Source organism: Amblyomma mixtum, chromosome 2 (assembly GCF_055824585.1).
Source record: "Amblyomma mixtum isolate Tamu chromosome 2, ASM5582458v1, whole genome shotgun sequence".
Taxonomy (NCBI): Eukaryota; Metazoa; Arthropoda; class Arachnida; order Ixodida; family Ixodidae; genus Amblyomma; species Amblyomma mixtum.
The window spans coordinates 24,382,939-24,407,031 of NC_143013.1; the positions used below are offsets into that span (position 1 = coordinate 24,382,939).

At 44.6% G+C, this 24,093-nt stretch overlaps 2 long non-coding RNA genes across 2 annotated transcripts in view; one reads left to right on the forward strand and one right to left on the reverse strand.

Annotated features, from left to right (window-relative positions):
- LOC149358710 (uncharacterized) overlaps positions 1-24,093 on the forward strand; it is a 64,362-nt gene that overhangs the window by 39,029 nt on the left and 1,240 nt on the right. The gene's annotated exons all lie outside the window — the stretch shown is intronic.
- The window catches only part of LOC149358711 (uncharacterized), a 54,117-nt gene that overhangs the window by 1,053 nt on the left and 28,971 nt on the right, over positions 1-24,093 (reverse strand). The window lies entirely within an intron of this gene.

Below are 24,093 nucleotides of genomic sequence, written 5' to 3' on the forward strand. Positions count from 1 at the left end.
ATACTAGACTGTGTAACTGGTCTCTTTCGTTCAGTGTACGCTCTTCATTTTCCATTTCAGACACTAGACTGTGTAACTGGTCTCTTTCGTTCAGTGTACGCTCTTCATTTTCCATTTCAGGCACTAGACTGTGTAACTGGTCTCTCTCGTTCAGTGTACACTGTTCATTTTCCATTTTAGACACTAGACTGTGTAACTGGTCTCTTTCGTTCGGTATACGCTCTTCATTTTCCATTTCAGACACTAGACTGTGTAACTGGTCTCTTTCGTTCGGTATACGCTCTTCATTTTCCATTTCAGACACTAGACTGTGTAACTGGTCTCTTTCGTTCAGTATACACTGTTCATTTTCCATTTCAGACACTAGACTGTGTAACTGGTCTCTTTCGTTCAGTATACACTGTTCATTTTCCATTTGGTCTCTTTCGTTCAGTGTACACTGTTCATTTTCCATTTGGTCTCTTTCGTTCAGTGTACACTGTTCATTTTCCATTTCAGACACTAGACAGTGTAATGTACATCATGTATTCGGTATACACTCTTTATTTTCCATTTCAGATACTCGACTGTGTAACTGCTCTCTTTCCTTCAGTATACACTGTTCATTTTCCATTTGGTCTCTTTCGTTCAGTATACGCTCTTCATTTTCCATTTCAGACACTAGACAGTGTAATGGATATCATGAATTCGGTATACACTCTTTATTTTCCATTTCAGACACTAGACAGTGTAATGGATATCATGTATTCGGTATACACTCTTTATTTTCCATTTCAGACACTAGACAGTGTAATGGATATCATGTATTCGGTATACACTCTTTATTTTCCATTTCAGATACTAGACTGTGTAACTGGTCTCTTTCGTTCAGTATACACTGTTCATTTTCCATTTCAGACACTAGACTGTGTAACTGGTCTCTTTCGTTCAGTGTACGCTCTTCATTTTCCATTTCAGACACTAGACTGTGTAACTGGTCTCTCTCGTTCAGTGTACACTCTTTATTTTCCATTTCAGACACTAGACAGTGTAATGGATATCATGTATTCGGTATACACTCTTTATTTTCCATTTCAGACACTAGACAGTGTAATGGATATCATGTATTCGGTATACACTCTTTATTTTCCATTTCAGACACTAGACAGTGTAATGGATATCATGTATTCGGTATACACTCTTTATTTTCCATTTCAGATACTAGACTGTGTAACTGGTCTCTTTCGTTCAGTATACACTGTTCATTTTCCATTTCAGACACTAGACTGTGTAACTGGTCTCTTTCGTTCAGTGTACGCTCTTCATTTTCCATTTCAGACACTAGACTGTGTAACTGGTCTCTCTCGTTCAGTGTACACTGTTCATTTTCCATTTCAGACACTAGACAGTGTAATGGATATCATGAATTCGGTATACACTCTTTATTTTCCATTTCAGACACTAGACTGTGTAACTGGTCTCTTTCGTTCAGTATACACTGTTCATTATCCATTTCAGACACTAGACTGTGTAACTGGTCTCTCTCGTTCAGTGTACACTGTTCATTTTCCATTTCAGACACTAGACAGTGTAATGGACATCATGTATTCGGTATACACTCTTTATTTTCCATTTCAGATACTAGACTGTGTAACTGGTCTCTTTCGTTCAGTATACACTGTTCATTTTCCATTTGGTCTCTTTCGTTCAGTATACGCTCTTCATTTTCCATTTTAGGTACTAGACAGTGTAATGGATATCATGTATTCGGTATACACTCTTTATTTTCCATTTCAGATACTGGACTGTGTAACTGGTCTCTTTCGTTCAGTATACACTGTTCACTTTCCATTTCAGATACTGGACTGTGTAACTGGTCTCTTTCGTTCAGTATACACTGTTCACTTTCCATTTCAGACACTGGACAGTGTAACCGGTCTCTTTCGTTCAGTATACACTGTTCATTTTCCATTTCAGACACTAGACGATGTGATGTGTCCCATATATTCAGTACACACTGTTCATTTTCCATTTCAGACACTAGACTGTGTAACTGGTCTCTCTCGTTCACTATACACTGTTCATTTTCCATTTCAGACACTAGACAGTGTGATGGGTTTCATGTATTCAGTATTCACTGTTCATTTTCCATTTCAGGTACTAGACAGTGTGATGGGTTTCATGTATTCAGTATACACTCTTTCTTTTCCATTTCAGACACTAGACTGTGTAACTGGTCTCTTTCGTTCAGTATACACTGTTCATTTTCCATTTCAGACACTAGACTGTGTAACTGGTTTCTTTTTCGTTCAGTATACACTGTTCATTTTCCATTTCAGACACTAGACTGTGTAACTGGTTTCTTTTTCGTTCAGTATACACTGTTCATTTTCCATTTCAGACACTAGACTGTGTAACTGGTTTCTTTCAATCAGTATACGTTGTTCATTTTCCATTTCAGACACTAGACGATGTGATGTGTCCCATATATTCAGTACACACTGTTCACTTTCCATTTCAGACACTGGACAGTGTAACCGGTCTCTTTCGACCAATTTGCCCTTTTCCTGTTTTGTTGCCTCTTTGGGTTAGCGCACCACGATTACGTGTGAGCGTTCATTTCTCGCGATATTTTTTCCGCTTCGGTCCGGCTGCAAGGGCCAGAAATCTGTATTATATTTAATAAACAGTACACAGTCTTTCAACGCTTTGGCTGAATGTGTACAGCGATGTACTCCGTGCCATGTTGGTCCCATCAACGCTTACATGGCACCAATCGAGTTTCAGGTTGCGGCTTTCGCATTCCCAACTCTTTTTCATCTGCACGGACGAAATACCATGACTGGGCTGGTGCCCCACGCGGTATCGCACTTCCACACTAGTGCGGCCGCTCCACGTTCGACGCGTAGCATGTTTCTGCTGGCACGCCCGATCTCGAGATAACCGCATCCCCCGCGCATGCTCAGTTTCGGCCTGCTTCGCTTCCCTTCTATCAGCACTCGCCGACGCCGTCAAAAGCCAGAGCCGCACGGTAGCCGAGTGGTTAGCGCGCCAGTTGGCAATGCTTGGGCGAATATCCCCACCGACGTTGGTTCGATTCCCAGCGCCGGCACAGCAGATCGCTGTAGAAAAAAAACGGTGCCTGGTGGTCCCACCAGCGTCACAGCTCGGCCGCCGTGTGTGGAGGACAAGGGGAGGATCTGTGCTTAAAAGCACAGCTCTTCTTCTCGCTGTCCCCCGGGTATCCAGAGGGCGGATGCCCGTTGCTCCAGCGGAGGTGTTCCCGTGGGAGGACGGTTCTTTTTTTTTCTCTCATCATTCCGCATTCGTGGGAGGAGTGCGCACGCTGCTGCAGGCACCGCAGAAGTCCACAGCAACCACACACTGATGAGACGTCCGAGAGACACCACGTACACACGCTCTTTTTGTTTTACTGGACGTTTCGTTCCATGAACGTTCATGATAAACAAAACGTCCAACAAAAAAAAAAGTGTTCGTGGTGCCTTTCGGATTTCTTGTCAGTGTTTGGTTGCTATTGCGGACTTCTACGGTACCTGCAGCAGCATCCTGGTTGATACTGATAGCTAACACTCCGATGCCGAATAAAATATTGCAGAGGACACTTGAGCTCCACCTTGAAGGTGGCGCGATAGCATACCGGGTGTTTTTTTTTGAGAGGTTCAAAACTTTTAAAGAAAGGTAAATTCCTTTAGATTTATTTTAACCCTGGGGCTATACCGAGGGCTACGGCGGACAGCAGGTAAGAGGCAAGCTACTTTAATTAGTTCGCTGATTAACTGAGTACGCTAATTAACTTTTATTTTAGGGGATATGTTGTATTAGCAGAATTGTAGATCGTCTTCCAAACAGTCCAGCCAAGCAAAAATTTTTTGCGCGCGTAACGAAGCGAGAAAAAGTCACCCTGGTAGGCCGCTTCACACTGTAACACAGCGTCTGTGAGCGCCTGTGACGTAGCTCGCTCCGCCCTGCACTTTGTGTCAATGGCCGCATTTGTTTTTCCAGTCCCGGACTACTTGCTGGCAGGTCTCGGCTTCCGCTCGGACAGGAAAAGCGTCATGGTCACATGACCTACTTGCCATAGGCTGCTTTCGAACACGGCGCCAGAGTCGGGCTCCCCCTCGGTTACCGTACAAGGACGCTGTCATCTGCTAGCAGACGATGCAAGCCACGGCCACTACGACGCCGAAGTAACGCCGTGCGCTCGATCATGATACTGAGTCGATTTAAAGACTGTACTGTCAGCTTAGCGTAGGTGCATTACAGAACTCAGCTTCGGAGGTATGCTCGCCGCTACTGCTTGCGGCGAAGTTCGCACAAAGTAGCCCAACTCGTTGCGGAAAGGCGGATAGACGAAAGCCTCCGCAAAAATGTTGACAACAAGCTCTATAGCTGCTGCAGTATACGAGTGGTTCACCTGCGATGCTTTCAGGTAAGCGTACAGACAGCATGTGGCAAAACAAGCGAACAAGAACCTCTTGACGACACGAGCAAACAATACGCGCGTCCGTGTGCGGTGGATTTCAAGAAAATAAACGAAGATGCAAGAACAAAAAGTCTTGCGATGGCTCAGAGAGGAGCTACGGAGCTCATGTGAAGGTTTAACGCATGATATCGACCTCCAGGAACACGAAAAGCACTCAAAATGCACACGGAGTCTAACTTAATATGGCTGCCAGCGCGGCGCGCAGCTATCGTCTGCTGCCTTCTCAGCAGCCCCAAGCAGCCCGCGGACTGCCATAGGCTAAAAACGAACGCGTTGCTATGGCGATGCAAGCAGGTGGGCGGGGCTTTCGGGCTGCCCGAGAAAAACAAATACCGGACTCGAGTCCGCAAGTAGTCCCGGACAGTCCGGGACTGAAAAACAAATGCGCCCAATGCGTTTTTGTTCCAGCGCGGCATTCCGAGAGGCCGCGGAGCGAAGCGAGATAAGCAGCGATAGCGCAGGGCGCAGTGAACTACGTCAGAGGCGCTCCCGCCGCTGCGTTACGGTGTGAAGACGCCTACCAGGCTGAATTTTTCGCGCCTCTTAACGTGCGTGTAAAATTTTTAATTCAAATTGTTTTTTCTCGGTTGGACTGTTTAGAGGACGATCTCCAATTCTGCGAATACAACATAGCCCCTAAAACAAAAATTAGAAATGTTAATTAACATATTTAGTTAATCAGCGAACTAATTAAAGCAGTTTTCCTCTTGCCTGGTGCCCGCCGTAGCCTCCAGTATAGCCCCAGTGCTAAAATAAATCTAAAGCAATTTACCTTTTTTTTAAATTTTGGGCCTTCTAAAAAAAAACACCCGGTATAGTTGGTTAGGCTTTCCATTCTGGTCAGTTTGGCACCTTTGAACAGATTTTGCATTTTTTTAATTGTTTCAACTACTTAATCGATCAATACTAATAGTAATAATAGTGAGTTTATGCTGCACAACGCGCTGAATCCTATGACACCATCCGGAACATTCCGCGGCAAACGGCTGGCATGACACGATTTCTTTTTTTTTTATGCAACCCCCAATTATTGCCGGCACGAGGTGCTGTCGGGTAGAAGCCCTCCTCTAGCTTAGAGCATATTCTTAAAAACTGTGCAGAGTCTTAGGTGAAATACCCTTATTCACAATCTGCAAGAATGGCGGCCACGCCTCCGAAGACAAGATTGAGCGATGATGATGATGAGAGGGAAACGTACCAAACGGTTTGCGGTTGCAACTAACCCCGCTCTTAATGCCGACGAGAAGCCTGAGTGGAGAGGTGGTATTCTACGCAACCGTTCAGTATGCATTGCAGACCTACTTATATGGCACAGTCAACGAAAAACAATCGAATTGGAGCATACCCGTCGCTAACCGGATCTCACGGCGACAGAAATAATTAAGGAAAAGAAATTCGAACAACGAAAGTACTTAGGAAACCCAGGTAGGCTGGTGTCACAACAGTGCCCCGTTCCCTGCCTCCTACTAGAAACACGTCAGCCCTGAGAAGAACTGCGCGACTATTAATAGCGAGTCTTCCATTAGATCTGATAACATGGTGAACGTATCCAGCCTGGCACTCAAATCATCGGAATGAGTTCCTCTCTACGTGTCTAACCTTCTACCCCATGACGGGAGAAATTTAGTCACTTCCAATTATACCAGGATCCAGATAAGTTCGCATGGAACTTACGCTTGCGTGAGTGTTTCCAAAACCGCGAAACAGACCGTGAAATGACGTACCAGGGACACCCGGCAAATCATGGATTCCAGCCAAACACAGAGGTAAACATTTACATATGTATACATCACTGGTATTCAATAGCATTTCCTATCATCATATTCAAAATCTAAACCAAAAGCAGCCCACAACAACCCCTTAAGTCTTCAAGCCTGTGGACCAAGGCGACGCTATCGTTGTTAAGGACAAGACCGATTACTTAAAGGAAGGTTTCTGACAATTCCAAAATAAACACTTTTACACTGAACTCACTGGCGACCCCATAGGAGACTTCGAAGTCGAAGTTAACAATCAGATAACATCTCTCCTTCAAAAACAAAAGATGTCCCAGGATATGTTTAAAGCAATGACACCGGCCAGACCAGTCCCCGCACGGTTCTATCTCCTCTCGAAAATTCACAAACCAAACCGTCCCGACCGTCCCATTGTCTCAAGTAACAGCGAAAGAAGCTCCGAGGAATATGCACTCGTCCCACTATGACCAGCGCCGCAGAACACGTGCGATGGCACTCCATCGAGCGTACGGCTCCGAGCCAGACGCCGTATGGGTTGACGCTGCCTGCACGGATGATGAAGCGACAGCGGGTGTGGTGGCCTCCTCACACTACCTCTCCCTCCAGACACCTCCCCATAGGCTGCAGAGGAAGCCGCCACTGCGCTTGATATCACCCGCACGGAAGCCCGGTACATTTTAAGTGACTCTAAAACTGCGATTCTAAATTTTGCTCGATACCGAGTCTAAGTCCCTGCTTTTGGCATACTGGACTCGCCCGATGCACCCCCACCCCGCCAAATGGAGCTGATATGGGTGCCTGCGTACTCCGGGAATCCCGGATACGAGGCCGCCAACCATTTAGACCGGGCTCAGGTGGTCTCGGATCGGGGATACACGGAGAAGCGCATGCACTCGTTCAGCCTGCTGACGTAGGCCTACAGGGCCTCACGCCAGTTCTGCCCCCTCCCCACCCCTCCCTAGATAACAGACTACACACTCTCTCCCTTCACTCCTTCCCTATGCTCAGAACCCTTCGCCTCTGCCCGGCGGACCCTCCCCCGCGGGACCTAGAGAACCTCAAGACATGGGAGGACTGGGAGACCCGGCTGGGCTGCCAGTGTTATCGACCTTAGGATCATAACACTTGAGTGCAGTGGTGTCGTGCGGGGACCCTGGGGCGTGCCCCGAATTTCTCTTACAATAAAGTTTTTTCTTTTTTCATTTATCCCTCCCCCCTCCCCCCCTTGTCCGTGTTCGTTCTTCGTTCGTCCTGTCCACCCTTGCGCCTTGTACCAATTGGGATATTCGTAAACCGCCATTCATAATCTGAGAAAACCTGCCATAAGCGCTCCACCCCATTCTTATTCTTCTAGTTATTATCCACTCATGACCAGTTCTACACTGACTGTCTAACTCATTGATCATGCTTTTCACTTCATCTCCTGGGTGACTTAGGAAGGCAGTGACATCTGTGGATCGGATACTACTTGCATACACTTCATTTACAGTTATCCCCAACTGTTCCCAAACCAGGTCTGGGAATACCTCCTGTAAACAGGCCGTGAATAGCATTGGCGAAATCATGGCTGCCTACCTGACGCCCTTCTTTATTAGAATTTTATTGCTGACTTTATGGAGGACTATGGTAGCTGTGCAGCTGCTATAGACGTCTTCCAGTCTTTACGACACATATATTATTGTATCAACGCGCGGTGCTTGGCTTGCTGTGTGCGTCGTAAGGGCGCTTGATCATCATCACCAGTCTGACTGCGCCCCCTGCAGGGCAAATGCATTTATCATGTCGCTCCAATTAACCCTGTCCTTTGCCAGTTGCGACCACCGCCCACTGCTACGCTTGCCTCCTCTTGAAATCCATTCCATTACCCTTAAGGACCAGCGGTTATCCTGCCTTCGAATTACATGCTCTCCTCAAGCCCATTTGTTCCTTGTGATTCCAACTAGGATGTTATTAACCCGCATTTGTTCCCTCACCCACTCTTCCTGCTTCAAGGGTCTTAACTTCACAACTATCATTTTTCTTTCCATGGTTCGCTGCGTTGTCCTTAACTTAAGCTGAACGGTTTTTTGTTGCGGTATCAAATGGTGAATTGCCGTTGATGATCTCAGAGGACCTGCCATATGCGCTCTACCCCATTCTTATTCTTCGAGTTATTTTCCTTTCCCTTTCATCAGCAGCTACTACCTGCCCTAAGTGCACGTACTCAATTACCACTTACAGCACACCGCTACAAATTGTGAACTGCTGTTCGCTTGCTAGACTGTTCAACACTACTTTGGTTTTACTCAGACGATACGATTGTCTTGTCTCAAGGTTACCGCTTCGTGTAAACGTCTCTAAAAGAGCTTATCTCTTTCCACAATCATTTGAAGAAAGTTTAACTCTTCCACTACTGTTGCACTCGCTCGCTGGTTCCTTATGGCTCATCTGTTAAATGTTCGGATGCCTTACTTGACACTGAGTTCGCCTGGAATGACCGCCTGATTTATGTATGCTAATGACTTACGATTCTCGAATTTTAACGTCCTGCTCACAGAACCGTATTCTGAGCCATTTTTGGTCTCATACATCCTCATCATCAACCTCACTACGCCTACTGCAAGGCAAAGGCCTCTGCCATGTCCCTCAAATTAACCCTGTCTTATCCCCAACTGTTCCCAAATCAGGCATCGGAATACCTCGTGCAAACAGGCGGTGAATAGCATTTGCGGAATCGTGTCTTCCTGCCTCACACACTTCCTTATTGGAATTTTATTGCTGACCTTATAGAGGAATGCGGTAGCTGTGCAGTTGTTATAGATATCTTCCAATATTTTCACATAACACTCTTCTACACTCTTAATCCACAATTGATGCACGACAGCTGAGATTTCCACTCAGTCAAACGCTTTCTCGTAATCAATTAACGCGATATACCAGATGTTCCAGCTAAATGTAACCAAGCTTTTAAAAAACACACGGTGGCCTAGCCGTCTGAAACCAAATGAGGGTTGTTTATAGTCGCGTGACCTAGTCTGCAGTATTTTTTCGTTCTTCAAGGTTGACGAATTAGTTAAGCTTAATTAACTAACTTTTTAATTATTGACTTGAGGAACACGGTGTCAATGGAGAAGTTGTAGATCGCTTTGAGAAACAGCTTACTGAGACATTTGCAGCAAAGTAATATTTACGTAAAGCAGTTTTTTTTACCAGCCTTTAACCATAACCCGCACAACAAGGAAGAGCTTCCACATGACAACTGTGCCACTTCAACGTCCCAAGACGCGCCTTAAAGAATAAAATCAATTTTTTCTGAAGTCCTCTCCTCGATGAGACTTTGGGTGCACATTGGGGCAGAGAAGTGAGCGAGCAGCTGGTCACGTGACAACTTTCTGTTAATGCCAATAAATGAATCTACGTAAATCGTAACTTGACAGAAACAGCACTACTAGCGGTTTTTCGAGGTGATCTAAAACTTTTGTATTGACACTTTCTTCCTGAAGTCAATAATTAAAAAGTTAGCTAATTAAACTTATCTAATTATTAACTTTGAAGGGCGAAGAAATACTCAAGACTAGGCCACGCGACTTATGAACAACTCTCAGTTGGTTTCACTAGACTATGACACTTCGCCTTTTTTTAAAGTTTGGTTACATTTAGCTGGGACACCCGGTATATATAGGGTTTGGTTATATTCTGCTCATTTCTCTATCACCTGATCAATAGTATGAATATGGTCTGTGTGAAGTGTTCTTTTCAAAAGCCTGCTTGATCATTCAGTTGACTGAAATCTAAGGTTATACCTACTATTAGCGATTACTGCAGTAAATACCTTATAGGCAACGGACAGTAAACTGACCAGCCTGTAATTTTTCAACTCCTTGACGTCTCCTTTTCTATGAATTAATGTTCGCGTTCTTTCAAGCTTCTGTTTTGACGCTACCCTATTCTTCTTGCCATTGTTGGGAGTTTTCGTACCATGTGCCACTGCACACACACTAGTGCATTTCTAGACATTACCGACTTCCCTAAAAATGTAACATCTTCAATAGGACTCTTTGCAGACGACTGTGTGGTCTACAGTGAATTAAACAATACTAATGACGTTCCATCACTCCAGGCAAAGCTAATACCTATCTCTAATTGGTGTTCGCAATGGCAAATGACGCTTAACGCGGCTATGTGTAATGTAATGCACATTTGCGTCGCATAAATTCATGCTACGTTTCCTATTTTATTTCTTTTTCTATTCTGACACCCCTAACATCTTACAAACATCTCGGCGTCATTCTAACCGCATGCTTGGACATCTGAAATTTAATTTTTATTTAGCACCGGCACCTGTCAAGCTTCTTGTGTACAAGTCACGTGTCCGTGCTAAATTCGAATATGCTAACTCTGTTATGCTAATAGGGTCAGGACAACCATAGACTTACATCAACCAAATTGTTGGTTTGGTTTATTGGGGTTTGACGTCCCAAAGCGACTCAGGCTATGAGGGACGCCGTAGTGAAGGGCTCCGGAGATCTCGATCACCTGGGGTTCTTTAATGTGCTGTGACATCGCACGGTACACGCGCCTCTAGAATTTCGCCTTCATCGAAATTCGAACCCGCGTCTTTCGGGTCAGCAGTCGAGCGCCGTAACCACTGAGCCACCGCGGCGGGGCCAATCAACCAAATGATCAGGCAGGCTTTCGTAAAGGATACTGGGCGGTAGACCATATTCACGCTCTCAATCAGGTGATAGAGAAATGCGCAGAATATAACCAGCCCCTATATATAGCGTTCATCGATTACGAGAAAGCATTCGACTCGGTAGAAAACTCAGCTGTCATTCAGGCATTGCGGATTAAGGGTGTAGAAGAGTTTTATGTGAAAACATTGGAAGATAATTATAACGATTGCATATCTACCATAGTCCTCCATAAAGTCAGCAATAAAATTCCAATACGGAAGGGTGTCCGGCAGGGAGACATGATCTCGCCTATGCTATTCACTGCCTGTTTACAGGAGGTATTCTGAGGCCTGAAGTGGGAGCAGTTGGGGATAAGAGTTAATGGAGAATACCTAAGTAATTTATGATTATTTGAATTAATTGGAGAGACATGGGAGAGGCCTTTTCCCTGCAGTGGCCGTAGTCAGGCTGATGATGTTATTGATGACCTGGAAGCAGTACAGAGCCGAGCTGCCCGTCTTATCACCCGTAACTATGACGGGCTGTCGAGGGTCAATGAAATAAAAAAAATAATTGTCCCTAACCCCTCTTTTCCTTAGCAGGGCAGTATCACTCATGTGTCTGTTTCTTCAAAATTTACAGGATGAATTGAATTCTTCGAGATGCACTGACGACGCACATATGGTTCATCCCACATTGATCGATCATGCAAAGTTGGCGTTCTCCGGTGCTGTACAACAATATGCATTAATTCTTTCATTCCAAATGCATCGTCGGCGTGGAACCACCTTCCACCACAAGTTGTACTCGGAAATGAGATTGAAGAGTTCAAGAGGAAGATGTCAGTATATGATTGCTTACCATAGTCATTTTTGAATTTTTCTATTCTGCGTTTCATTTGGTTGTACCCATGCATTCTGTTACATTATAGCATTCTATAACGTGCCCATCTGAGTGTTCAACATTTGCACAAATGGCGTTATTATATTTCTCATATCAATTTGCCTCCTTGTGTGAATTTTTTCCTCTTGGCACATGTATTCATTCTCGTGCTTCGGTTTATCAACTGACATATTTCCGCCAGTTCATCATCAGCCTGACTACACCCACTGCAGGGCAAAGGCCTCTGCCATGTCTCTCCAATTAACCCTGTCGTTTGTCAGTTGGCGCCACTGTATCCCCGCAAACTTCTTAATCTCATCCGCCCACCTAACTTTCTGCCGTCCCCTGCTACGTTTGCTTTCTGTTGGAATCCACTCCGTTACCCTTAAGAACCAGCGGTTATCTTGCATTCGCATTACATGCCCTGCCCAAGCCCATTTCTTCCTCTTGATTATCTTTCATTGTGTCACAGTAGTGGGTTTTTTTTTTTTTTTGCTGTATGCGTTATGCCCTCCTGTAACCAATGAATTTTTTGTTTCTATGTATCGCTCAAATCAATAATGCCCTGTGGGCCATGGGAGTATCGGAACTGAATAAAAAAATATACGCCGCCCGTTTTTATCGTAATTGAGCTAGTAAGGCTTTCGATTGAAAGGTTCCTCGCGCTAAGCTTGCCGGCTTAGCGCATTAATCTGCGAAAGCTGATTGCCATTAGCGGATTTGTGCTCAAGTGCACACTCGGCCTTCTGCCGCTCGCGGATTTCCCAGCACACTTCACGGACTCAAGGGCCAGCTTACACAAAAAAACTGCCTAGTTTCCAGTGTTACCTTTTCCGCAGCATAAAAACATTCGTTTTTGAGGAACGGAAATGCCGCTCTAACTTCCTGACGTCTCGATAGACACCCGAACCTCGCCGAAATAGAAGTAATAAAGGAGGGAAGAAATGTGGTAAGGCAATACGTCTACCTAGGTCACGTAGTGACCGCTATTTCGGATCATGAAAGGGAAGACAAATGTTTATCTCCTGGCTTGTTACATCTATTCTCAGAACAAATCCCATCAAATTCTGGTGTATCCTCTACCCTATAGACATAAATCTAATCGGCTCGATTAGATTTATTAGATTAGATTAGACGTTTAATATCTACCCCATCATTGCACACGGGAAGTATTCCTGATGATCGTACGATAGCCCAAATTGCTCCCATCTTCAAAACAGGTGATTGCGCATGCCCAGCTATCATATAATATCCCCTACTAGCATAAATTCTAAACTTCTAGGGAACATTATAGCATCAAACTCAATGTCCCACCTAGATTCAATTAACCTCTTTTATCCGCATCAGTATAGCTTCAGGAAATCGCTTTCACGTGAAACACAGCTGGCCGTGTTCACCCAACACATACTTAAGGACATGGACCATAACCTCCAGACAGATGCAATCTTTGTAGACTTTTTCAAAGGCATTCGAATGCGTATCTCATCATCGTCTGTTTGCGAAACTTTCGTGCCTCGGGATTCCTACCAATCTAATTATGCTGGCTTGAACATTTTTTTAAAAGAGCGCTCGAAGTTGAAATCCGCAAATGACATCTACAGGTTTTCCCACTGAATTTAATCCTAGTGCCAGCAGAAATAATCTGAGCGCCGACAGATATAATCTGCCTGCTATGTAATTTAATCTCAGTGTCATGCACTTAATCTAAGCGCCAGCGTATTTAATCCAGGCGCCAACTCGAACAAATCCAGCGCCAACCAATTTAATCCCAGTGCCAACGCAAATAATACAAGCGCCAGCTGTTTTAATCCAGGTGCCAACCAATTTAATGCGCATGCGAATAAATGCGAACAGAGAATAAATAAAGCGAAGTTAAGATAATTTCTGAGACCATGCAAGCCTGTGAGTCACATTCTCATGCACTATTTCGTTTTCTTCGCATACCTTGCAACATCAAAGAGCCATTAGCAGCTGTTAAACCTCAGTATTTTATGCAACTCTTGAGGCTTGTGACTGTCGTGTATTAATTAGTTGGGTAAGCACTGCTGATTATGGGTTGTCTTATGCGCTGAATCTGCATGCTAGTTACAATTCCGGCCTTTATACTGTTTTCATGCAACCGGTTCAAAATTTTTTTCGGGAGGCTGTGATAAAGATTCAACACCACTAGCAGAAACAAGGGTAGCAGTGTAATGCAGAGTTCTTCTAGGTGGGACGAGTCACAGAACCGGAGGAACGGTTCTTCACTTCAAGGTTTATTTAGTTTTAGAACGGAAAGTGAGAGAAGCTACACCGGAGCTTACAGCCTAGGTCAAGAATAGCTACTGGCGGCTGCCTTATAGCGGTGTTAACAATCTAGGTTTATACAAGCACAGAAGGGGCCGTCTTTGAAATGCAGTTTTATTTTCTGTAGGACATTAGGTGGCGCAAAGTGTGATTTCACATTTTACATGTCATCTTCACGCAAAGCTGCTGGTATAAAAGAAAAGTTATGGCGGTCGAAAGCAGCGCATTCTACTCGCTGTACTTGCTGCATACAGTGTGGAGCAGCGTCGAGCAATAAACTGCGCCGATGCTCCCTTTTAGTCAGTCCGGGCGGAGTGGTGAGCGCCAAGTCTCTCCGCTCGCTGAGGAAAGCTTTGACTTCAGACTTGAACTTCGAAAACACTTCCTCTATAGGGTTAAAAAATGGGCTGTAAGGAGGCAACCTCTTGATTGAGTGCAGCTGACTGGCCAGGATTGCCTGTTCCGCTTGGCTGTGAGCGGGAGCATTATCAAAAATAAAAACGGCTTCTGAACCAGGCTCTTCACTTTCGACACGGGCTGATATATCGCTCAAAAATTCCTTAAACACGACCCAGTGAACCTTGTCGACAACCGTCCAATGTATGACACCGTTTGCTGACATACAGGCGATAATGTTAAGGTTTGCGCCTCTGGTGCCAGTCGTCGTCTGCACCGCAGGTTGCCCCTTAATCGCACGGCCGAAGCTCCTTGAACACCATATGTTATAGTTGGTCTCATCAACGTAAAACCTGCACAAGCGGGGTCCTTCACACTGCAGCCACTGCGCATATGTTTTGCGGGTGCGTTTCACGTCATCTCTGTTGCGGTCGATCGGCCTCTGAGTCACCAACTTCATAGAGTAGCCGTGCGCATCCAGTAGGCGATCGATGCTACTTGTGCTGATGGCAATTCCGGGCAATTCTTCTTCCGCCGCCTGCTTTATTTGCTTTAGAGTGAAAGCAGGGTTGTTGTCCACAATAATTTTGAGAGCCGCTACAACCTCATTTCCGAATTTCTCCGACGTTCCGCCTTTCTTGAACACCTCTCTATCGGTAGCTGCAATTGATCTTGCTGTCTTTAAATTGATGCCCAGCGTGTCTGCCATTTTTTTTTCACATCTCCTCCACGCCTTGACACATCGAGAATTCTGGCCCTGTCATGTTGAGACTTTGCTGTTCTTTCTTCTTGGTGCATCTGGGAGCTTGAATGGCGGTCCTCGTTTTCGGTGTCCAATTAGGACCTAAGAGCACGGCTCATCGGCTTCCATGGAAGAAAATACTGCGCGTTAATGTCCATGCGAGATGTAAGAAAAGTGGTACACTATCACCTGCTTATAGTATACGAGTGCGTACCACCACCGTCCGGCTCTACTCCGTTGTGCAAATGCAGCCACAATGCGGCACACACAAAGCCGTCTGCTTTGAAACTTCCTTTTCTTCTGTGTTTTTAACAATGCTTTTTTACGTGCCTGAGAAATAAATCTTATTTCTTGAAAAAGAAAGTTCACAGATTTCTATAACGAGTGCACATATCTATGTCTTTTTCTGTTGTCCTAGCATATTTTGCAAAAGCAGACGACAATCCACAAGAAATGGAGGCGCAAAACTTGCCTTTTGCTTTGGAACTTTTCATCATTGGCTGTGTACCTTTTTTTCACACGAAACTACGTAGGGCTAATCTAAAGTACGGTTTATTAACACTTTCTTTGACTATCTGACAAAATAATCGCATCTTTTATTGAAGACAGTGGATTCAATGTTACATTATAAACAGTGTGTGCATTTGTGCCCTCCTCCGTTCTATGGTCGTAATAAAGAGCCAGTAAGCCATAGCACTGAGCCCCTGTGCAGCTTTTTAATGCTGATATTGTGCGCTTTAAACGGCGCTTTAAAACACTTGTATCAAAGTAGTGTTGGTTATAATATTGATGAAAGCTATGCAATATGTGGACACTTCGCTTAGGCATCGCATGGTTTGAAAAATTATCTAATCTTTATTCCTGGTATTCGTGTTCTATGCTTTGGAGTCTTCTACAGCATTCGTTTTTCGAGTGTGGATTAAATTGGCTGGCACCTGGATTAAAACAGCTGGCGCACGTATTATTTGCGTTGGCACTGGGATTAAATTGGTTGGCGCTCGCATTGTTTGAGTTGGCGCTTGGATTAAATACGCTGGCGCGTGGATTAAATGTTTTGCACTCAGATTAAATTCATGGCACGCAGATTATATCAGTCAGCGCGTAGATTATTTCCACTGGCACTAGGATCAAATTCAGTAAGAAAACCTGTAGTCACCCTTACGAGATGTAACATCACGTGTCCCTCAAGGGGCCGGCCTATCACCATTACTTTTCTTAATATACATTAACGACCTACCCTCTAACATTCAATGCAAATTACGAGTCTTCGCGCATGATTCGCCATTTATAATGCAATAAATATCCCGACTGATAACCTTGTTTTGCAACAGGACCTTGACGTTATTGCATCATGGTGCGAAAAATGGCGAGCGCCATTACATCTATCTGAATGCACATCATTTTCCTTCACTCACAAACCCACCATATCGCATGTGCACACTAACAGTATCTCATCAGTGCCGATCACCGCTGCAATATCTTATAATCACCTAGGTGTACACCTCGCACCATCATTTTCATGGGTCACCCACATTACAACTATTTGCTCCGATACTACACTCACACTTGGCTGCCAGAGAAGTAATCTGAAATCTGCATCCCCTAACATAAAACAGCTGGCGTACGAAACATTTGTACGGCCAAAATTATAGTGTGCATCATCCATCTGGCACCCATGGCAATCATATCTCACCGTCGATTTGGAATCGATCCAAAATCGTGCAGCTCGGTTCATTACTTCATGTTACTCAAGAGAAACCGGCGTCACCGCCCTCAAGCAGTCCCTCCGAGTCACGCCCTGTCGTTTCCCGCCTATGATTACTCAATACATTTGTCATAGCACGAGAACACGACACACTCTATTAACCACGTCACTACGAACGTCCTTACGGCTCAGTCACGGAAACCCGATAGCACGCATAGGGTGCCCGCACGAATGCTTACAACAACCCATTCTTTGCCAACGCGAGAACACTCGAATTCACAGCCTAACGACATCGTTTCATGCACTGATCACAAAACATTCCGGGAGAAAATAAAAATTCATCTCATACAGATCCTGGTCGCATAAGCGCACTTTGCAGCAAATATTGTTTAATCTGTCTTTCAAGAGTGGTGTATCACCTGTTGTCGAATCCTGTCATGGTTGGAGCCCTTGCCATGTGAGTGTGCACGTTTGATTTCCTGTTTGTTATGCATGTTCACATCGCCTTACGCCGTTTCAACAATACGTCCCCCCTTATGTAATGCCTTCAGGCGTTTAAGAAAACAATAAATGAAATGAATTAACTGAAAGAATAAGAATGGGGTGGACCGCATATGACAGGCTCTCTCAGATATCATGAATGGTAGTTTACCAATATCCCTCAAGAGAAAAGTATACAACGGATGTATATTACAGGTACTCACCTATGAGGCAGAAACATGGAGGCTAACGAAAAGGGTTCAGCTTAAGCTAAGGACGACGAATCGAGCTATGGAAAGAAAAATCATAGGTGTAACGTTAAGAGATCGGAAGAGGGCGGAGTGGGTGAAAGAACAAACGCTGGTTAAGTACATCCCAGTCGAAATCAAGAGGAGAAAATGGCCTTCGGCACGGCATGTAATACGAAAGCAAAATAACCGGTTGTCGTTAAAGGGCAACTGCATTGGTTTCAGAAATCGATGAGCTTAAATGGGTCGGATGTGTGAAACTTGCAGGTAAAGCATGCGTAGTCCTTTTGGGCTAGCATTTGAAATGGTGAAGTAATCGCCGATTAAAATCGCGACGGCCTTCGGGCTTCTCCGCAGAGCACAACGCCAAGGGGGGGGGGGGGGGGGGGCATGATGACGTCATCGAAGGTATCGGTACATTTTCAATGCATACACGCCCAATTTGAAGGAAAAAACCAACGTCGCCAAAGGCAATGCCCTCCGAACATCGGTAACTTGAAATCATACCTTCTGTGACGTCACGCTAAACTTCCCCGCACTCCTTTGGTGCTTTGAGGAGAAGCGCAAAATTCAATCGTTGATTACGTGACCATTTCAAATGCTAGTGCAAAAAAACTTGGCATGCTTTACCTACAGCCTATATAGATTTGAATCCTTGAACATCGCGAAATTCTCAAAAAGTGGTGCAGCTGCCCTTTAAGCTTACGTTACGTTATATAGGGTTTTATGGCGCATAAGCAACTATGGCTATCATGCGCCAAACACAAGGTTAGATGATGTTATGTCAAGTGTACAGAGGTTACATTATAATAGATTTAAAACATTGGCTTTCTTTAGAAACTTACAAACAAGTGAAAACTCGACAAGTGTTTGCTCGCCTAAAAGCAATGCGGGATGAAATGGAATGTGTTTATTGTAAAATGCCGTAAAAAACTTTTTTCTAAGTACTTCGAGATGCGAACAAGAAATTAAAATGTGATTTACTGTGAGCTCCTCACCACACATTTCACACAGAGGTCTGGCTTTTTTTGTTAATAAGAAGTTATGGGTGATGTGTGTGTGACCTATGCGTAAACGACATAAAATTACTTCGATAAAACGCTCTTTATGGCGGCATGATTTCCATTCTTTTAAAATGGGCTTTACAGTATGCAGCTTGTTGTTTCCTTCATTTTCCCAAGGGGCTTGCCATTTGGCTCTTAGTTTGCTACGTACTAACTTCATGTAATCCCTAGGAGGCAAATTCACATGTTTTATTTCCATGGTTCCGGCTTGTGCAGCACACATGTCGGCTCTCTCATTATCCCTAATGCCAACGTGACTGGGAACCCAGCAGAATTTTATAACATGTTTTTGTGTTGTGATCTTTACTATGTTGTGTATGATGCTTCCTATCAGTGGCTCCGTGGCATTTTTGGATTTTAATGCTGTAAGAACGCTCAGTGAATCTGTATAAATGATGCTGTTTTTGATGTTTTCATTTGTTATTTTCTGTACCGCAACACAAATTGCATAACACTCAGCGGTGAAAACTGTAGCACAAGACGGCAGTCGTACTGCATTTTTATTTTCTCCTTGTATTACTGCGCTTCCTACATGAGCATGAGTTTTTGACCCGTCAGTATAAAATGACGTGTAATTTCTGTATTTTTCTTGTAGTGCTAGATATTCTTGTATCTTGTATTATATGGTCGTGTGGTGTACAGGTTTTCCTGAGGCGTGTTAGTGTGACGTCACACACTATGGGGAGAGTGTACCACGGTGGTAGCGCTTCGTGTCTTGGGGCAATATTTTTGATTTCGTTTAGTATGTTCAGAGTTTGACATTTTTCTTCGAAGCGCAAGAGCAACGGCTTAATCGCATGGGGCTTGTTGTTGAAGAGTATTCGGGATGGGCATTTCGTGACAATTGGGTAACAGAGATGTTTGGGCTGAGAAAGGATTTTGAGGATGTATGTACAAGTTAGTGCTGTTCTTCGATCTTCTAAGGAAGGTTCATTAGTTTCCACATACAGACTTGCTATTGGTGAAGTTCTGTAAGCACCGGAAGACAACCTTAAACCAAGATTGTGGACAGGACAGGATCCAGTCGTTTTATGTAGGACGGTCTTGCTGAGCCATATACTATGGACCCATAGTCTAACTTACAGCGAACCAGAGAACGATATACGAGGGGGTACCCAAAAGAAACCGGACTTATTTTTGTTTTCACTTATTTGTTCACATTTTTAGCACAGACCTTCAATATCCTTCAAAGTACTCTCCACTTACAATGATACGTTTGTCGAATCTTTCATTCCATTTTTCAAAACATTGTTTAAATTCATCTTTTGTGATGCTTGACAGTCCCTCCGTCGTTTTTTTCTTCACCTCAGCAACATCTTAGAAACGCTTTCCATTCACATGTCTTTTCATTCTACGAAACAAAGAAAGTAGCACGTGGCAAGGTCGGGTGAGTATGAAGGTTGAGGAACAGAGGTCATGCCATTTTTGGCCCGAATTTGTCGTAGAGACAGGGCTGTGTGAGCAAAGGCATTGCCATGGTGGAAAAACCAGTCACCCATCTGCCACAAATCAGGCCGCTTCAACCAAACACTGTTGCCCAATCTTTTCAAAACATCCAAACAGAAAGCCTGGTTAACTGTCTGACACTGCGGAACAAATTCTGAATGGACGACTCCTCTCAAGTCGAAAAAACAAATCAGCATTGTTTTAAGGTTTGGTTTCACCTGACGAGCTTTCTTGAGGCGAGGTGAATTTGAAGTTTTGTCATAGGCATGACTGTTGCTTTGATTCAGGATTTAATTCAGGAACACTTGAGTTGTCCCCATAGCATCGTCCTTGAACGTCTTTCTGAATATTTCAAGAGTTTCCGTTCCACTTTTTCCGAGAAAAAATCAGTTTCACCGGCGCACGTTTTTCACGAGAATCAGCCATTGCAAAAACGACACTCACACAACACAGTCGTGACTCTAAAACTCTGCCTAAACTAGTCTGACCTCCTTCAGCGACGGCACTCGGCTTACTGACTCTTAAATGTTGGTTCTATGCGCTCCTAGCGGCAAAACGGGGTACCACAGAAGCTGTGTCGATTCAAAAAATTAGTCCGGTTTCTTTTGGGTACCCCCTCGTATATGTAACAGGGAAGCTCTATCAGACCCCCAGCGTTTTCTTGATAGTATTTTCAGCACATTGAGGGCCAGGGAAGCTTTTTTCTTTAAGCTGTTTATATGTGGCAAGAAAGTGAGCTTTTTATCGAAAGTTATCCCTAGGAATTTATGCTCTTGTTTGACAGGTAGTGGGGTTTGGTTTAAATATAGTGTGGGGTCGGCCTGTAGGCCTCGTCTCAAAGAGAACAGAACAGCTACTGTTTTCTGAGGAGAAAATCTAAATCCTTTTCTATCTGCCCAGGTAGCCAGTTTATTTATTGTTATTTGTATTTGCCGCTCACAGGTAGGTATGCTGGAAGACGTGCATGCTATTTGGAGGTCGTCTACGTAAACTGAGTACGTTATCGATTTCGGGATTACTCTTCCTATGGAGTTCATTTTGATGACAAATAAGGTCGTGCTGAGGATGCACCCTTGGGGCACTCCAGTTTCTTGGATAAAAGTCTTGGAGAAGGTTGCGCCTAGGCGGACTCTGAACGTTCGATTGGTCAGGAAGTCGCTCAAACAGCTCAGCATCCTGCCGCGGATACCTAGGTCCGCTAGGTCACGGAGGATACCTAACCTCCACGTGGTATCGTAAGCCTTCTCCAGATCAAAGAAGACTCCGATACAGTGTTGGCTGTGGATGAACGCTTCCCGGACTGTGTTCTCAAAGCGTACAAGGTGATCGGTTGTGGAACATGTCTTTTTAAAACCGCACTGGTGTATATCTAAAAGTTGCTGGGACTGAAGTATGAAGGTTAGTCTGATGTTAAGAATGCTTTCGAATGATTTTGCTATACAGCTAGTTAGTGCTATTGGCCTGTAACTGGTGGGACTAGTTTGTGGTGGGATTTCTCCAGTCATCCATATTTTATTGAAAAATTTTAGGAGAGCCTCTATGGCAGCCTCAGAGAGGTGAGCAAGCATGGCATAATGTATATTGTCTGGGCCTGGTGCTGTCATTTTACCGGATGTTAGTACTGTGTTTAGTTCCTGCATGGTAATAAGCTGATTGTAGTCTTCATGTATGCATGTTCCAAAGGGCAGGCTTTGTTTTTCTACTATTGTTTTGTGCTTTTGAAATGTGTGTGTGTAGTTGGATGCGCTTGAAACTGTGGAAAAATGCTCACCCAATATGTTGGCCTGCTCTTCTAATGTTTTTTGAGTACCGGGTGTTGTTAGCATTGGAAATGTGAATGGAATAAAATTTCCTGTGAATTTCCGCACCTGCTCCCACATTTTCTTTGATGATATTGAGCTGTTTATGGAGGATATGTACTCTTGCCATGATGCCCTTTCTGCGCTGCGTCTAATGTATCGTGCTTTGGCTCTAGGCATTTTGAAGATGAGCAAGTTTCCTGCAGTGGGATATCTGCGAAGGTTGCCCCAAGCCTTGTTTTGCTGCTTTTTAGCCATTGAGCATTCATTTGACCACCAAACTTTATGTGTTTTTCGTGAAATTTCAGACGTTTGTGGGATGGCTTCTATTGCTGCAGATATTAAGCATGTGACAAATTTTTTATTTAGTTCTTCTATAGTAAGGGTTTCGGCATATTCTTTTTCTAGTGTGGCCTTCGTTCTGAAAAGTGCCCAATCGGCGAGGTGAATTTTCCATCGCCGTGGCTTCGTAGGGAGGATGAATGTAGCTGATGTTAGTTTTAAAACCGTAGGTAAGTGATCACTTCCCCGGGGGTCATCTAAAACATCCCAAATAAAATCATTAAAAACAGATGGTGATGCAAATGCTAAATCGAGGCAGCTCATTTTTCCAGAGCTGGGGCAGCAGTACGTGGCTTTCCCCGTATTCATTAAACATATGTTATTCGAAAGAATTATATCCTCGATGAGCTGACCCCTGGATTCAGTATGCTCACTTCCCCAGAATGAGGAGTGTGCGTTAAAATCCCCTATTATTACATATGGCTCTGGCAACTGTTCCAGAAGTTCTTCTAGGTCATGCATGGCTATTGTGTTGTGTGGTGGTATGTACACAGAGCATATTGTTATTGTTTTATGGCTAATGACGTTTACTGCGACCGCTTCTAAGTTCGTCTTTAATGATACCTCTCTTGCAGGGACATCGCTTTGCGTTATGATAGCGACGCCTCCTGAGAGTCGGCTAGCTTGTACTCGGTCTTTCCGGAAAATATTATATTTTTTTAAGATGTTTGTGTGCTGTGGCCCAAGGTTCGTTTCTTGCAGGCACACAGCTGTAGGTGCCATTGTTTTGAGCATATCGGTTATGTCTGTGTAGTTTCTGTGTAGACCTCTACAGTTCCATTGTATTAGATACGCCATTGTGATAAGTTGGGGATTGGGGAAAGTTACTTATTCTCAGGGGCAGTGATTCGTGGTTTCCCTTTTTTCTCTAGGGAGTCTCGCCGCCGCTGCAGCGGTGGCGAACCAGGAGTTGTATCCATCGCCACTTTCGTGGCGCCGGATTTCGGCGGAGAATCCGCGGATACGTGTGTTTTAGATGTCAACGGACTTTCGCTGACATCCATCTCCTCCACGGTGGACGTGGAGGATGTTTCTTGTTTGCGATGGCCCGTGGCCTTCGCATTCGTCTTTTTTGTTGGCACCAGTGAACCATGCTCTGCTCCAGGGGCAGAGTCTCTTGGGTCAGCAGTTGCCTTCTTAGAGGGGTGGGGCAACAGGTCCAGTTCAGCAGAGCTGTTCTGGGTGTCTGTCGCCGAGGATGCCGCTGCTGAAAATGGGGCCTGAGGGCCTCCGGCGAGGATCGCGTGGTCTTCCCGCGAAATTTTCAGCCCAGTGGACTGTGTCACCGACTTCTGTGGTGGGGACTTGGCTGTTGACCCCGGGTCCTTCGGATCGACCTGTGTGCCGACAGAAACTGAAGGCGGCGGCGGTCCCCGCGTCACCGCTTCAGAGTATGTCCCTTTCTGTTGGAAAGAGACGCGTTTTTTTGCTTCAAGGTAGGACAGGTTTTCTGTGGTCTTCGAAGTTATGATTTGTTTTTCTGTTTTCCCGACTGGGCACGACCTGGAGTACGCGCCATGTGCGCCATTGCAGTTGATGCACTTTGGTGTGCGTTCGCATCTTTCTTCTGTATGTGCGTCTTCTGCGCATGTGACACAAGTGGGTTTGCCTCGGCAGGCCAACATGCTGTGTCCAAAGCGCTGGCACTTGAAACATCGTCTCGGATTCGGTATGTATGGGCGGACTTTACAATGGAGGTATGCGGCATGGATGGAGTCAGGCAAAGTTGTGCTATTGAAAGTTAGTACAATATGTTTAGTCTTGATTTCAGCATTGTTTCTCCGGGTGGTTATTCGTCGGGCTGCTATTACTCCCTGTTCGGCTAGTTC